Here is an 18117-nt window from a genome sequence, read left to right as displayed (position 1 = left end):
GAATATAAGCGGAGTAAATGTCAAAGAGGAGGAATCTAAAAATGAAATGAAAAAGAAATACAGATACAGTCTGTGTCTGTAAAATTAAGAGAAAGGGAAATAATGTAAAACAGCTGAATAAAAGTTGCATGGAATGGAGTTGAGTGAAATATGCTATTAAATATGAATGAAATAGCTAAACTTATATCAGAAAATTGTATATTTTCTCCCCTGAGTGCATTGCACACCAGCAGATCTGACCTCTGGTGGAACTGTTCCAAGAAATGAAGGACATTCATTGGAGTCAGCTGATGCTTGTAAGTGTAAATTAAACTAGGAATCCATAAATTGGTGATGGTTGTTTATTATACAAACGAATGGGATAGTAGAATTAAATATCAGTTCTGGTAAAAACTGCAATATTTAAAATGAATGTAATTGGGGTGCATGGTGAAGATAAAAGTTCTTCTGAGACAGCTATAAATGGATGAATGGGAGAGAAAACTGGCCCATTTGTAGACCCAATACTGAATAAAGAATGTGATTTATTTGCTTTAAAAACTATGCTTTTTTTGAATTGATACTTATTGTGTACCTTTTCATTCTTCACATGGAAAAGGAATGAAGATAAATCTAAAAGCTTCATAGAATTGATTGGACACTTGGAAAAACAACAAAACGAAGAGATTTACTGGACGATACAAAGGTGCACAGAATGGAATTGAATAGAATAGAAAACAGAACAGAACAGAATAGAATAGATTGGCCAAGTGTGATGAGACACACAAGGCATTTGTCTCTGGTGCATAAGCTCTCAGTGTAACATACAACAATAGTGTTAAATCATTATCATAGTTATTGTAAAGATACATTCATCATAAAATGCTAAGTGCAACACTTACTGATAGTCATGGATACTAAATAAGTATTCAACATAAATCAGACTAGGATACTAAGTAAATAATATAAATCATAAGATACAAGCAACGAAGTTATAGTCGTAAGAAAATAAGGAGATGGGTAATAGGGAAGATGAGAATAATGATGGTAATGCTGCCTTTCTAGATAGTTTGACAGTGTTGTGGGAATTGGTTGTTTAGCAGAGTGATGGCATGGAGGAAAAACTGTCCTCGTGTCTTGTTCTGATGTGTAGCATTTTTTTAGGGTAGAAGTTGAAACAGTTTATGTCCAGGATGCAAGGGGTCTTCACAGCCCTCTTTCTGGTTTGTGCAGTATACAGATCCATTCAGTAGAAGGCAGATTAGTAGCAATTGTTTTTTCTGCAGTTCTAATTATCCATTGAAATCTGTGTCTGTCTTGTTTGGTTGCAGAGCCAAACCAAACAGTTATAGAGGTGCAGTTGACAGACTCAATAATTCCTCTGTAGAACTGTTATCAGCAGCTTCTTGAGCAGCCTGAGCTTTCTGACTTGGCTCAAGAAGAACATTCTTTGTTGTGCTTTTCAGATGATGTATTTGATGTTAGTTGTCCATTTTAAGTCTTGAGATATTATAGAAACTAGAAACCTGAAGGTCTCTACTGTTGCTACTGTGTTGTCTAGCATTGTGAGTGGTGGTAGTGCAGGAGGGCTTCTCCTAAAATTACATCATTTCTAGTAACAGCTCAATAAAATTAAAAATAAAAGTGATGAGGTTATTTGGGATGAAACTGAAATGATAAAATGCTGAAAGGAACATTTTATATATTTGTATAGAAATGATGGTGATGTGTTTTAAGAATGGAATTGAACTCTGTGGTATAAATGCTATCCAAGTTCCCAAGTAAAAGTGTGGTAAGTACCACACTTACCCTGTGGTAAAATGGGCAGCTAATAAATTTTATAAATAAATAAAATAAAATAAAATAAAATAAAATAAATAAATAAATAAATAAATAAATAAATAAATAAATAAATAAATAAATAAATAAATAAATAAATAAATAAAAGTCATGCTGAGAGACTCGAGAAAAATTGTAAGGTTATTGGTATAGATTCTATAAATCAATAAGCATTATAAAATGGACAAATATTTATTTATGGAGTGGCTGGAAGACTTTTTAAATCTGTATCAAGGCTAAATCTATGTCTGTCCGATGAGTAAAACGATCCATTTATCATGTTCATTTGAAACGAAGTGTTAACAACTTCATAAGTGTTAGTTGAATAAAATCCTGCTCCCATAAATGGGATAAGGGAGATTTCTTTCTCAGTGTTTCACAAGAAATTTAAGCCTAAATATGATGCCTATCAAGTTGGGTTTTGTGATCAATGTCTCTGATAGTTTTATTGTCATTTAGGGACCTTTTATCTCCTGAATTGCATGTGGTTCTGCAGTAATTTAATAATAATTGGTCTTCAATTTAATTTTTGCTGTAAGAACCTGCTTTGTTAGGGACATCTTTAGGACCTTATATCTGGTAGCTATTTATAACAATGCTTTTACATTCTTGATCAATTTGAGACATTCTACGAATTTTAGATTTATAATCAAATGATCATTTCCTCAATCACCATCTTTCTGCGATGCCTGACAATTGGAAGAATATTACTCTTGTTCCTCTACTTCTAATCATCAAATTCAAAAATCACCAGTTTTCCCCCCCCCCCCTCCTCCCAATTTTCAACAAAATGTCCATAAATATCTCACTGGTGTTTCAGTCACTAATAAATGTACTTGTCTTTTATTTAATCGAACAAATCAATTCGCAAATTCTGCAAATTCTATCATATTCACCAGGTAAGTAATTCTGAATCTTTTCATATTTATACATATAGTAATATATCTTAGGACATGGCTTAACATTTTTACATTCTATTGATAAGGAAGTAATTGAATAAATGGCTGATTTAAGAGAAATTAAAAAATGTAAACTGAACAGAATATATTCATTTTATTTCCATAAGATGCATGTTGCCTTAGTGGCTTAAACCCTCTGGAGAAGGTCTGTAGTCTGGTGGCTCAGGTCCTAGCACCGCGTGACAGAGTGAGTTCAAGTCACTTGCCTCAGCTCCTGCCAATCTCGCAGTACTAGATACAAGTAGATAAATAGGTATCATTCAGTGGGGGAGGAAAATGGTGCTTTGTGCATACGTATGAATCCAGCTGGTGCCAAACCTGCCCAAATGCAATGCCTAATGTTGAGATGACATAGATGGAGGGGGAAAGCCACAGATTATGCTGCAGACTGCTATCAGCCATTCAGAGTGCAGAGCTAGTTCATCCTCTGTGATGCACTTCTGAAGTGCATTTGGTTCATGGGCGGGCATGAACTAAGCAGACTAGCAGTTTTGGACAGCCGAACAACTACTCTGTATTAATGCTGCAGTCTCCTGGCTAATGTACCATTGTCATACACTATACAATCCAATCCAATAGCAGAGTTGGAAGGGACCTTGGAGGTCTTCTAGTCCAACCCCCTGCCTAGGCAGGAAACCCTATACCGTTCCAGACAAATGGCTGTCCAACATCTTCTTAAAGACTTCCAGTGTTGGGGCATTCACAACTTCTGGAGGCAAGCTGTTCCACTGATTAATTGTTCTAACTGTCAGGAAGTTTCTCCTCAGTTCTAAGTTGCTTCTCTCCTTGGTTAGTTTCCACCCATTGCTTCTTGTTCTACCCTCAGGTGCCTTGGAAAATAGTTTGACTCCCTCTTCTCTGTGGCAACCCTTGAGATATTGGAACACTGCTATCATGTCTCCCCTAGTCCTTCTTTCTCTTAAACTAGACATACCCAGTTCCTGCAACCGTTCTTCATATGTTTTAGTCTCCAGTCCCCTAATCATCTTTGTTGCTCTTCTCTGCACTCTTTCTAGAGTCTCCACATCTTTTCTACATCATGGTGACCAAAACTGAATGCAGTATTCCAAGTGTGGCCTTACAAAGGCATTATAAAGTGGTATTAACACTTCACATGATCTTGATTCTATCAAGAGAATATATAGAGAAAACATTAAAGGCACTAAATAATAATATTTCTACAGTCTTATCTCTCTCCTTCTCCTTTCCTCCCTCTCCCTCTCTCTCCCTCTCCCTCTCCATCTCCCTCCCTCCCATATATAGCAAATACTCACCAAGTTGAACATTCATATAAATCATGTATGTTATACATACTGTATCACACATACACACACATTCTGTAAAAGTTATAATAAAACATTTTGCCGACACCATTTGCACATCTGTGCTCATACATCATTCTGGATAAGGTCATGTTAGCAGGCAAAAATACCTCTCTTACCTTACAAAAGAAATACCTATTGTAATAGTTTAAAATAATTCTTAATTAAATGATGATCTACCATGTTTCCCCGTTGACCCTTGAAATAAGTGTTTGGCCTTATTTTTAGGGAGGTCTTTTCATTCTTGAGGTGCAGGAGGCGGCAAGCGTGGTTACCTCATGGCTGCTGCTATGCTGCAATATTTTCGGGGAGGGCTAATTTTAGCACATGCACTCAAAAGCCCAATTGGGCTTATTATCTGGGGAGGTCTTATTTTGGGGAAAACAGGTTAAATCACAAAACAAAAGTGACAGTAGATCTAGTCTTCCGTCCTGTCCTTTTCACTACAAATGTTCCAAAATATGTCTTTCAAAATATTACTTTAAAACCTCTAGGATAGGAATTCTCTACATCTCCATGTAACTTCCTCTTATGGCAACATTTTCAGTATGTTGCAATTTTACATGTCTTTTTTCATGTAAGTTTCATTATTTCTATGAATATATTACCGTAAAATAAATGACTGCTAGTTGTTTTTGTTGAACAACTGAAAATTGTTCTTCTCCTATGCAACATAGGATAAGCTTCTGCATGTTGCTTGATTATTTATTAAAATTTATACCCTCTCAGTTTCCACGACACCATGCAGCTAATATAATAAAATGAAAATATAAGCTTAAATATTAAAATATGATTAAAATTACATGAGTGCTGCTGCATGAACCTATGTTCCAAACACTCTACTAAAGACTGGGGTCTTTATGAAATTGTTACTAAGAAGAAATTTCCTCTGACTTCAATGCAGTTTATTCCCAAGTGATTTTCATTTTATTTTATTTTTTGTTTGGTCTATAGATAATCTATAAATTGTTCAAGCTTATCAGCAGTATATTTAATCTTGAGTGTATGTATTCTGAATATTTCCAAGATTGTCAACAGCTTTATTTTGTTTTTATTATAATAATTAATTTATTATGAAGACTTTATATACAATCTGACTGGAATGAATGAAAGCTTATCAAAGCAAGGAGAACAATAATTCAATAAATTATAGGAAATAGGTATTTTAAGAAAGTAAATATATTCCTGGGAGTTACTGGAGCAGAAATATGCATAAGTTAATCTATTGTTCTGCTTATATAAACAAGGCAACAAAATGATTTGGGCTTGCAACTTTTCATGGAAAATTTCTGCTAATAAACTGTAATGCACATTTATGAAGCTTTATAATGAACTCCAACAGAGTGTTGAATATTCAGCACCCAATAGATGATCTTTCATTTTCAGCTTCAAAATGGAAATGACCAATTGCAAAAGATAAAATGTTAATTTCCCTTTAACTCTTTCTCCCCAAGGATCTCCTTATAAAACTGTCTTCACTTAGATATATCCACAGTTAAACTCTACTCTTCTTTCATAAAGCGGAATTGCAAGCTACAAATAAACTCATGTGATAAAACTTCACCCGCAGTTTCTTCTTGGAAAAAGTAATTTGAAGAGAGGGAGCTTAAACCTCCCATATTTTTCTTTTTTATTTGTATGATATATTTTTTTCATTTGAATGCTTCATCTTTTGTCTGGAGCGGTACCACTAAGAGAAAACAAGTAGTAAAAGTGGAGGTAAATGATTAAATCCCTTTCCCTTTAATTCTCCTCTTCAAATATCTTAATCCCAAAATATTTTTCTCTAGAAAAAAAGCAAACAACAGTTACACTAATCTGCTATGTGAAGTTCAAGCCTTAATTGAAGTAGAAAGGAGTATAAATTCTGCCAATTCACAGACTGTCTATAATGGCTGCTTCTCTTTAATTACCATAAAAATTTAGTTCCTTATCCAAAGCAATGGGCAGCATTAGTTAACTAACTTTATGTCTTGGAGTACCTGACAGTTGGGCACCTGATATTTCAGAGTTGTGTAGACTACATTTTTACTAATAACTCAGGCAGTGAGTAAAAAGTGTGTCCCTCTTTGATAGAAAAGCAGCCCTTTGAAGCTGCTACATGAAGCTTCTAAGATGAAAGTATAGCAAAACTATTTTACCTTTTTTTGGAAGCCTCCCCCAGCAATTATTTTGTGCAGATTATGGAACACCAAAATCTACTAGAGGATATGTTTTTAGGTAGTTATGAAAGAACTAGAAGATATTTCTTCACATGCTCAGTGCATAGGTAGAGGCCTTTGGGGGATATTGCAAAGTCCCTTGTGTACGCAAACTGGGTCTTTTCAACTAGATGAGAAGTATATTTCCCTTAGTGAGCAAGACACCTTACTGCAATCAGTCCAAACCATCTAGCACAGATGTAGCACAAATCAACTGGAAACTGCTAAACAAACCCAAAGTGCACTTGGATGTAAAGCATTACCAGTCCAATAATCTATTTTGAATATCAGGATAGAACTTACAATCCTTCCTGATTATCCAAGCTTTCTTCATTCCACCATACATATTTTAAAATCACACGTTACACAAAGACTAAACATTTGACAGTTTTCACTTTGTAAGCAAGTTTGGCATTTGCTTTGCAGCTTTTACATGGCAACCAGTTGAGGGAAACAAATGTATAGAATTTGCCTTAGGCACAGGGGGAAAAAAGATTTACATACGAGTTTATATTTCCAGTTCAATCTCTGCAAGGCTATTTATTCTGGTGTAAGAAAATTAACAGGAAATAGATAACTATGGAAAAATATTGTCAGTTCAGAAGATAATCTTAAAGATACAGTATCTGTTGTACTTGGATATTTTAAAAAAAGGCTTAACATGCTACAAAGCCATGCACTACCTTAAAAGATAAATAATTCTAATTACGCTCCTGAGTACTTATAGATACAAGACATTCCAACCATGTCAACATTGTTCAATATGCTTCTCCATCCTGTTGAATCTTTATAGGAAATTGTTGGAGAAATAATTCAGAGCTTTATTTCTCATTGATACAGTAACTAAGTCCAAAGAACTGTTGATAACCTTGGATGTTGCGTACGTTCAAAAATGAACTGAATGAGAACAAGCTGAAATTTCAGTCCAAGCATGATGCAGGTCAGGAAGAACTTAAAATCAAGTTTTCAAACAAAGAACAGTGTTTCCCTACTTTGGGGTGGAGTTTCACTTCCTTTGAAAGAATACTCCACTGTGTAGATGTGTTTCTTGATAGTCAGTTGTAATTGGATCTGTATTTAATAACTGTGGTGCAGATTGTATATGCATAACTAAAGGCTGTGTATCAACTGAGACCATCTAGAGACTCTAGAAAGAGTGCAGAGAAGAGTGCAGAGAAGAGCAACAAAGATGATTAGGGGATGGAGACTAAAACATATGAAGAACGGTTGCATGGACTGGGTATGTTTAGCTTAAGAGAAAGAAGGACTAGGAGAGACATGATAGCAGTGTTCCAATATCTCAGGGGTTGCCACAAAGAAGAGGGAGTCAAACTATTCTCCAAGGCACCTGAGGGTAGAACAAGAAGCAATGGGTGGAAACTAATCAAGGAGAGAAGCAACTTGTGGGTGGGGCTTCCGGTTCTGGCGGCTGATGGCGACGGGCAAGCTTTACTCGCCCCGCGCTTTCCCGGTGGGCTCCCCACTCCTTGGGGGGACACAGGACGCCCTGTAGAGGCTCCTGCCGGAGGGGCGGCACCACGGGGGATCCCCAGGATCGGCAGCGGCCGGTGGGGGGGCCCCTGCCTCGCTCCAGGCACTGGGGAGCATGATGGGGAGACGCTCCGGCGTCTTCGCTGCGAGGCTGTTGGGAGAATAAACGAGCAGAAGGACACGGCTGCAGTGCGGTGAGGCGAAAACTCCCTTCCATTCCCTTTCCTAACTTGGAGAAATTGCCAGCAGTTTAAAAACTTTCTTTCGGCTTGGATTGGAGAAGCGCGGCTGGAGGGAGGGGGATTTCCCCCCCCTCGGACAGGCGGCTGGAAACAATTTTGCTCTCAGCCCTAGGGGGAGGAGGAGGGAGAGAGCCAATTAATGATGTCACGCTCTTACTAAAAGCGAATTTTGGATTTAACCTTATAATCCAATGAGGATCTGGAAACTTTGAAAACTTTGTTATGCCTCTAAACCCGAAGCTGGCAGGGCAAGATGGCACACTTCCGTTGTCTTTATGAACTGTGAAAATTGACTCCACCTTTAAAACTTCAGGTTTCAGGTCTTTGTCTCCGTGCTACTCAGACAAATCTCTTGTGGATTGTTATTCTTTGGACTCCCTGGTGTGAAAAACTTTACCTTACTGCCAGTGCAACTAGAAAAACCACCTTCTGCCTGGACCTTTAATCTCCTGGACTCTCCTGGCTGCTCTGCCTCTCTGACTAATCATTCTCTGCATTGACTGAACTCTTTATTTCACAAACAATGTCACGTAAAAAACCACCTCCTGGGAAGCCTGGCTTTGCTGCCTCTGCCCCGACATCTACAACAGCCAGTCCCAGTACACAATCAACGATAACAGCTTTGATGCAACCTAGAACCACGGAGACTGAATTTCAACAAATGTTTCAGCAACTTCTACAGGGACAAGAGGAAATAAAAAGACAATTAAATGAGATGAAAGAAGAAATTAAAGAGAACCAGGCCCAAATTAACAAGAACTCACAGAGACTGGATCTTTTGGAGGGGGGAACGGCTGAGATGAGGGAGGGGATGGAAGGGGTGCAGAAGGGGAACAAAGAACTTGAGACCCAACAGATGAAAATAGAATTTGAGAGAATGTCCTTTTACCTTAGATTTCAAAATGTGGTAGAGACAGATGATGAAGATATAAGGGACATCATGACAAACATTTTGGCCGAATATATCCAGAAAGAGAAACAACAGATGGGGTGGGAACTAGATTTGGTTTATAGGGTGAACTCAGCATATGCCAGAACACACAATGTACCCAGGGAGGTTCACATTAAATTTCTTAGAAAAGCTACAAGAGATGAAATTCTGAGTGCACAAAGGGGGCAAGTTTTGAAATATCAAGATAAGGAAATAACCATTCTGAAACAGATCCCCAAGAAAGTGAGGGAGAAAAGAAAAAGCTATTCGCAATTAGCGAAGAAACTATACCAGAAGGGGGTGTGGTTCAGATGGTTGATGCCTGAAGGTATGTTAATATTCTGATGACACAAGAGTTAGAATTAATACACCCATAGAGGCGCAGGCCTTTATGGAAAAAAATAAAGCACTCCTAGATAAACCAGATGACCCTACAACAGACATACAGGACACGGGAGGGGCCGGAGCTCTGCTGGCGGGGGGAGATGGGGCAATACCAAGAAAACTCAGATCTCAAAAATGAATAAGAAAATTTGCTTGACATAAATTGATCGAAATTATTAATTGAACTCATATGCTGACTATATATTGCTATTTTGTAATGAATTTTGTGTAAATGTATACTATGAGTATGGAGGGAGGGGGCACCTACCGCATATCGCAACTGCCAAAATTTGTAACCTTTCCACCACCCTTTTCCTTGCTATTTTTTTAAAAAAACCAATAAAACTTTGTTAAAAAAAGAAGAAGCAATGGGTGGAAACTAATCAAGGAGAGAAGCAACTTAGAACTGAGGAGAAATTTCCTGACAGTTAGAACAATTAATCAGTGGAACAGCTTGCCTCCAGAAGTTCTGAATGCCCCAACACTGGAAGTCTTTAAGAAGATGTTGGATAGCCATTTGTCTGAAACGGTATAGGGTTTCCTGCCTAGGCAGGGGGTTGGACTAGAAGACCTCCAAGGTCCCTTCCAACTCTACTATTGTATTGTATCTCTGAGGTTGCATTTGGCAACATTATACACATCTTTATTATAGTCCAACAACTGCAATATCTTTATGGAAGGCTACCCTTAACAAATGTTGAGATGTTTTAGTTGGTACAAAGTACAGCAGCCAGGCTTTTATTGAAAGATCTATGCTGCTCATCAATAGCTTCCCAGATACTATTTAAGAGGTTGGCAGTATTAATCTTTAAAACTCTAAACAGCCTCTGCCCTGACTATCTGAGGACCTGTTCCTACCATTAGGAAACTGCCCAGCTTTTAAGAACTGGAAGAGAGCCCCTCCTGAATGTGCTCCCGCAAATTCAAATTTAGTTTATCTGACTAAAATGAGAGCTTCTTTGTGTCCTTGTGTAGAATGCCATTCCTTAGGAAAGCTGCTACCTTTGTTGCCCTTGGAGAAGCAACAATGCACACCCCTTTCACCAGATTATTCATTTTAATTCACAACACCATTATTTTAATTGTATCTCTTTACGTTTTTAATTGTCATTATATATTTTGACTCACTGGAGAAGAGCCTAATGCTGGGAATGATTGAGGGCAAAAGAAGAAGGGGACGACAGAGAATGAGATGGCTGGATGGAGTCACTGAAGCAGTCGAGCTTAAATGAACTCCGGGGCATGGTGGGAGAACTATGGAGGTACAAATTATGGATGACTGTAGTTAATGCCTTCACCTAGAAAAAAAAACCAAAGGTAAGCTGAACTGGTAGATAACAGGATGAATGTGTTGGAAAATAATCTCAACAATTTGCCTTTTGATCAATTGGGGGATATAAGTAACCACACCCTTCAAAGCAATTATTCTGTGTAAATATCGATATTTTCTCAAAATTCCTAATGTTCCCATCAGATGACAAAAGCCAAGAACTCTTATTTTATATCTTCTCGCTCCAAGGTATACAATTATATCTTGGAGCCAGAAGATATAAAATGTTACATCAACTCCTAAATCCGCAAACATGATTTTAAAGTCATTGGAATAGCACTTCTTGTAATTATCAATATATCATTGGCCCCACGTCCCTAATAAGGAATTCATCTCCTCCAAAGTAAACATGCACACACTGCATAGTGTCAAGTATGGATTTATGCCCTAATAGAATTACTTACAAATGTGTAATTGGAATGCACAATATAGGACAGGAGGAATTACCTTATTTTTCAGAGTACAAGACACACCTTTTTCCCTCAAAAAAGAGTGTGAAAATCTGGGTGCATCTTATACACCGAATACAGCATTTTTGGCCTCCTGAAACCCCATCCCCTCTGCAAAAATGGCTGTGCATAGCCTCTAGGAGACTTCTAGAGTGCTCCTGGGGGCTGAGGAGGGCAAAAATGAGCAAAAAATGGCTCATTTTTTGCTCGTTTTTGCCCTCCCTGGTCCCCAGGAGAACTCTATAAGCCTCCTAAAGGCTCTTCATGCCCTTCTTTTTGTCACTGCGTTAATTTGTTTGTCAACTTGAGCTTATATTCTGAGTTATACTGTAGAAATGTTTTCTTATCTGACAATGATTTACTGCACATGTCTCATAATACGTCACACATTCTTTCCTTTCCTTCTGATCTTCCCTTTGCCTACCTAAGGAGGTGGGCACCATAACTCTGCCAAAATGTAAGACTTAGATAGTAAGATTTGTATTTTATTTTATATTAAAGTTTGTTTTATTAGAATATGTTCTCGGGTTTTATTTTTCTGCTTATTCGGAGATATGCTACTTGGAAGGCTTGACGGTACATACCTCATTAATCAAAGGGGGGAAACTCCCTCCTTCACACTTTTGACAAAAAACAGGCCTGTTTTTGGGAAGTCTGCAGAGTGCAAAACCTTTTTTTTTAATTTGCCTCTTCAAAATCTTGGTGTGTATTATACTCCGGTGCATCTTATACTCCAAAAAATATGGTAAAAGCCCCCCCCCCCCCCCCAAATTCATGGTTACAGTGTTGGGTTAGAACTGAGGAGATCTCATCTCTACCTTCAGCTACTGTATGAGTCCTCATGAGATGCCTCTCTGGCCAATCTATCTCGTAGGATTTTCGTTTTGAAATTGGGAAATTTCAAAACAGTATATACACTGTATTGAATTCCTGGGGGAAAATGCATCTATATGGGCACATACACTGTGAAATCTAAATATTAGAAATCAATTATGACTTAATTCCCTAGTTATGAAGAATGACAGCTACACCGTTCAAGCAAATAAGACATTCGGTATTACTTTACTCATCAAAAACATTAAAGGGGCTTGAAAAACTGAAGAGCTGAAGAGCCTTTTCCAGCCTGGTGCACCTGGGTCTATTCAGATTGCCATGTCCATAATGTGATAGGGGAAAGATACAGTGAGAAGAAAGTAATTATCAGGGTCCAGGAATTATCAGAAATAAGGAAAAGAAAGGATGAATGGATAGAAGTATTCAAACAAGTGAGCCTCTGGAGATGGGTTTTTATTTTAGCAATAGCACTTAGACTTATATACTGCTTCATAGTTCTTTATAGCCTTCCCTAAGCAGTTTACAGATTCAGCAAATTACCCCACAATCTGGGTCCTCATTTTACAGACCGCAGAAGGATGTAAGGCTGAGTCAACCTTGAGCCAGTCAGGATCAAACTCTTGACAGTGGGCAGAATTAGCCTGCAATACTGCCTTGTAACCACTGCACCACAATAGCTGCACAGTTTATATTGATGATCAGCTTGCCTTTAGATGGGGAACCATATACATTTATTCAATAAACCAACAGTTCCTCTAGGATGAAATACAATCCTATTTATTGTCCTGCTTGGATCTCTATAAACCAAAATGGTACCACTTTAGAAAGTACCAAGCAAAGGTTTAATTTCAACTCTCCCCTCCCCTCATTATCTTCCTCTTTTATTTATTTAAATCGCTAGTTGAAGAAAAGGTTCCTTTTCAAAAGAACATATATTGCTTTAGGAATATTGTGCGTATCTAATAATAGCTTGCCTCTAGAAGTTGTGAATGCCCCAACACTGGAAGACTTTAAGAAGATGTTGGATAGCTATTTGTCTGAAATGGTATAGGGTTTCCTGCCTAGGCAGGGGGTTGGACTAGAAGACCTCCAAGGTCCCTTCCAACTCTACTATTGTATTATTGTAATAATACTATATTTTTTGTGATTCTATAATGGTTACTTCTCACAAATCAATTAAGGGATGGTTAAAGGAAAATAATTTCAAAAATATTTGAAAAACAATTTTAATAATAGAAAAGCAATCTGGAGCATTGGTTGATTAGCCCAGAACTTTCAACACAAGCTGGCATTAATTTTCTCCGTTATATAAGGTGGAAAGCTCAGCTTTATTAACCGAATTTCTGTTTTCTTTCAATGGGACAATCAGAGATAAAACTATTGACGCTTTGCATATGAAACCTAAATTCTGCCTTAATCTATGACCACTCATCAGAGATGGAAATGCCAAGAGCTCACCTAAAAACCTTGAGCCATGGGATGAGTGCAGCCAGAAATTCAAGGCAAGATAAATTATTTGAGGTGAGTCATCATTTTCCAGAGTCTAAAGGAAAGCAGTAGATGGCAGTGCTGAATTAACTTTACAAATCAAGTTGTTTTTCTCTTCACAGCCAGCTGCTAAGGCTGAGTGTTCAGATATGAAATATACTGAGGATCATTTCGCTCATGAATTTTTTCTTGGGTGGTATTGGAAAACCACATACAGAGATGCTTTAGGCACAGCCAGATATGAACAGTGTAAAAGTGTCTATTTTACCATCAATCAGCATTCGAAAACTGGAGCATCTGATTTCCCATGGACTAAAAAGAAATCATTTTTTAAAAAATGTAAGAGAATTAGAAGGAAAGGAGAATTAGAAGGTTTCTGAACCTGCTGCTTTGGTTCTTTCATGTAAAAATAAAAGCATGAGCCAAATTGCTTTGAACAATGCTCTAACACTAATTCTCTTGCATTTTTTAAAAGCCCTTTTTTAAAAGCCCATTAAAAACTTCCTGTTTTTCTTGTTCCCATCCTGCTCCAATTTTTTTTTCTAACCCATGATATTTCATGGATTTTTACAGACATTTTCCTTGCCAACCTATTTACCACCTTGCTTATAAACATTTTTTCCGGGTTCGCTCATAATCACTAGGAGGTGTCATTTAATGGGGTGAAAATTAATGTTTGCAATTTTTTTCTGTGCGGAGTTCTAAAAATATGTGTTTTCACGCCATGAATTCAAATCTGCTGTTATTTTTTGCAATTGCACAACCTTTAGCTTGGTATGGTAAATCCATGTCTGATCATATACCGTACCCCACAAATACTCTGAACTTTATCTTGTCAAAATTATACCATGTGCTACAAAAAATAAAGTTTTTCTCCATGAATCTTATCTAGCTAAGCCAAAAATAATCCATGCAATCATAAGCTAACACCACAAAGCAATTATCTGAGTTACAAAAATGTTTAAGCAAGTTTCATTAAGTCCTTTTTTATTCGTTCTTCAACATCAGCTGCCGACTTGCTTCTTGTACTCTGATATAACCCTCATTTTTCTCATGTGTATACACTCTGCTTGCTGCCTCTGTGACCTATTTCACACAGCTCTCTATTGCATGGCAAAGCCACTGTGGTACTTGCATTGGTTCGTCAATGAACTCCTTTATTTTCGCTGTAGTCAGTCTGCACATCAAAGGTGACTCATATACACCTTCAGACCAATCAGCTCCAGCTGAGTGGATGCTCTGGCTTGACCTCTACCCAGTGCATGGCACCAACTTCACAGTCAGTATTAACATTTGTAGAATCTCCCCCATTGGCCTTCACGCTTTTGTCAATGCCTTGCTTCTTCATGAAATACACCAGATTATCTGCAATCACATGAGCAGGTTTTCCTGTTTTGAGCCTTTCTATGGAGTGAAATGATAAAGATCCCTTCCACCCGGCTCACTGCACCCAGAATAATGTTCTTCTTTGATGGTGCTGGGGAAATGCCGGTCTGAATTGCTTGCCAGGGAATTGCTGGTCTGAAAAGTTACAGTATTTCTGTAGTTATTTACCAAGCACATCTAAATTATATTAAAGTAAGCAAAATATTTTTACAATCCCCAAGGCATGTCACACCTTTTGAGCAACCCTAATGTTTGGAAATTGAAAGATGAAAAAATTGACATGTCCTAATAGTCACTCATAAATTAGTAACTTCCCATTGATACTAGTGCAACCAATAGGGGTATGCTTGAAGATAATAATAGCACTGAGACTTATATACCACTTCACAATGCTTTACAGCTCTTTCTAAGCAGTTTACAAAGTCAGCATATTGCCCCCAACAATCTGGGCCCTCATTTTACCCACCTCAGAAGGATGGAAGGCTGAGTCAACCTTGAGCTGGTGAGATTTGAACTGCCAAATTGCAAGCTGCCGGCAGTCGGCAGAAGTAGCCTGCACTCTAAACACTGTGTCACCACGTCTCATCAAAAGCTGCAATTGACTCAAGATGCAGCCAGGTGACTATGGCTGCACCACAGGACATTCATGTAGCATCACTATTTTTAGTGGTACACTGCCTCCCAATAGACTTCTGGAACAATTCAACATTCTGTTTACCACTACAAAGCCAGGCTGCTTTTGCACCCATAATGCAATGTGTGCGTGACCCCCCCTGCCCCCCTGTGCATGCATGTGTGACACCCCCATGCTCCCCCATGCATGCTCACGCAACACCCCCGTGTCCCATGTTGGGTCTAGCAGGCCTCCCTGCAGCTTCCTGAGACCAAAAATGGACCAAAGGACCCATTCCCCCGCAGCCCTCATGCATGTACACACGATCTCCCCCGCCCCTCCACGCATGCGTATGTGACCCAAAAATCAGCTGGTCAGCGGGAGACACGCACACCATGCGCTGCGGATCTCAGCTGGAGTAACAGCTTGTGTGCCTTCAGAGAGGGCACGCGTGCTATAGGTTCGGCATCACCGACCTAAAACATGGGTGTCAAACTTGCTGTGTCACTTTGCCGTCACATGATGTGTCATGTTTTTCTCCTTCGCGTAACTAAGGTGGGCATGGCTTGCACATGACTTATCTGGCCCAAGGGCCGCCAGTTTGACACCCCTGACCTAAGAGAAATAAAACCTAATATACAACATTGGGGCTTCCCCAGATGTCCATGTGAAAGTAGAAAGTAAAGGCTGATGTGGTATGTGGCATGGTATGATATATGGTTGATTGTTATATAGGAGGGGAGGGAATGTGAACTAGCAATCAAGTCTACCGTAGGAGATTCTGAATGCAAAAGCAAAACATGCCCCTTGTTCAACTCAACTAGTTGATTGAGTGGATTGTAATATCTGCTTGTATAATGAGATTCTTTGAGTTAGGGGAGGTTTCGTTAGATTCAGGGGAAGTTGCATATTAGGGGATTTCATGGGCACAGGGCAACATAGTAGGAGACAGAAGCAAGTTGCTTGTGAGAAAAACATCTTGCAGTTTAGCTCTAAAGCTTTGTTCCAGCCCTCTGTGCTGGACTGCCGCTTCTGACTGACTATGCCTAATGTATAGCTGACCTGCAATAAAGCTTTCTTTATCCATAATTTAATAAGAAACGAAAGGGTCAGCCTTGTATACATTAACAAAACTTGGCTGGAAATAGAGAGGTGATTCCTTTTGTCAAAATGTACCTGGCTTATGTATGGCATCAGTTCAAGACTTCAGGGTGGGATTAAGATGTATCTATTCTGAGCAAAAGGGGAGTGGCTTTTGCAGGAAACAGTTTGTTTGTTCGGTCACTAGATTCATTTCAGGAATGTGAAGATCTGTTTGTGAATCTCAGAGACTCTGTGCCCAGTCTTTCTTTGCACGGCACCTCATTTGGAAAATATTGACATGGCAGCTTTCCAAGATAGATAAGGTCTGTAGTCATAAATGTTCCTTTGAAAGACTGTTTGCCAGGCCTTGCTGAATGTGAATGAGAGGAATTCACATTTGTTTAATAAAAGGGGTTTTATTGGGACAAGGACTCTGCCGCATGCTTTTTGGGGAAGCTTAGGTCAGAACAGTGTCCAGACTGTCATTGGTTGTTGTTCACTTCATGATAAGCTTAGTTTTCTCTGTTTTTTCCTATTTTCTAGAGAGCTTTTAACACCCTCTTTTTAAAGATTAAAAAACAGTTGTAAAACTAATTTGTTTTCAATGTTATTACTATTCTTTTCATTATGTACAATGTGGACAACCAATATTTTATTTAGCTGTGACTATAAATAGCCTTGACATGATTATTTTGTGGAGATACATTAGATTTTTTTCGGCAGTATTGTTCAGAAGAAAGTTATTTTGAGGCAAATGAGATTTCCACCCAACCCCAATAAATTTTTAGGAGAGCAGTCTTAGTGAATATGGGTATCAGGTAGATTACATTTCTTACATCATCTGCTCTGAAACCTTCTTGATATGATACATCTTAGAGATTCATACCATGAGGACCAAGTTCTCTCTAAATAAAAATGAGACATGTCTCCTTATTGAAGAGGCTTGTATGTCCCAGGCAAGAGTCAAAAGTGACTCTAAGTTAAAATTTTCATTTTTTTTCTTTCCTATGTTTTAACAGTACCGTCTTTCTCTTGGCTCAGGGTATCCAGAAATTCTAGAGGTGATAAACTAGAAGTCCCAGATACGTAATTTTATTTCTTTGACATCGATGGGCCTAATGCAAATGGCTTTATAAGAAATTCTTACACAAGTACAGTTTTTCCATATCACTCCAAATCAATCTGTTCAAACCTAATAGATCAACTTTACAATTAGCATGTCTACCTATATTTCCAAAGGAAACCCAATCCACAGGATTCAGGAATGTACTAGAAGTCCAGCAGAGAACGGAAGGAAAACATAACTATGATAGAAAGTTGGCAAAATATTTCGTAAATTCACCTTATCTTTGTGAAACTACCTTTCCTCTGAAGAAAAAAATACACATTACTTTACTGTAAGTGCCTCACGCAAATTTGAAAAGAAAGATATATTCTCAAATTGTAGGTTTTTGAACAGAACTCCAGATGTGCATCAGAATTCCCTAGCAATACATCATTATCTGTTATCATGTTCTTAGAAGGTACAGATCAGCTGGCTCCAGGTTTCTGAGTTTCCTTTGTTCTTTTCTGCCAAACACAAGAGA

This window comes from Natrix helvetica (assembly GCF_964273705.1).
Source record: "Natrix helvetica genome assembly, chromosome: 1".
Classification (NCBI taxonomy): Eukaryota; Metazoa; Chordata; class Lepidosauria; order Squamata; family Natricidae; genus Natrix; species Natrix helvetica.
This window is presented reverse-complemented; position numbering follows the sequence as displayed.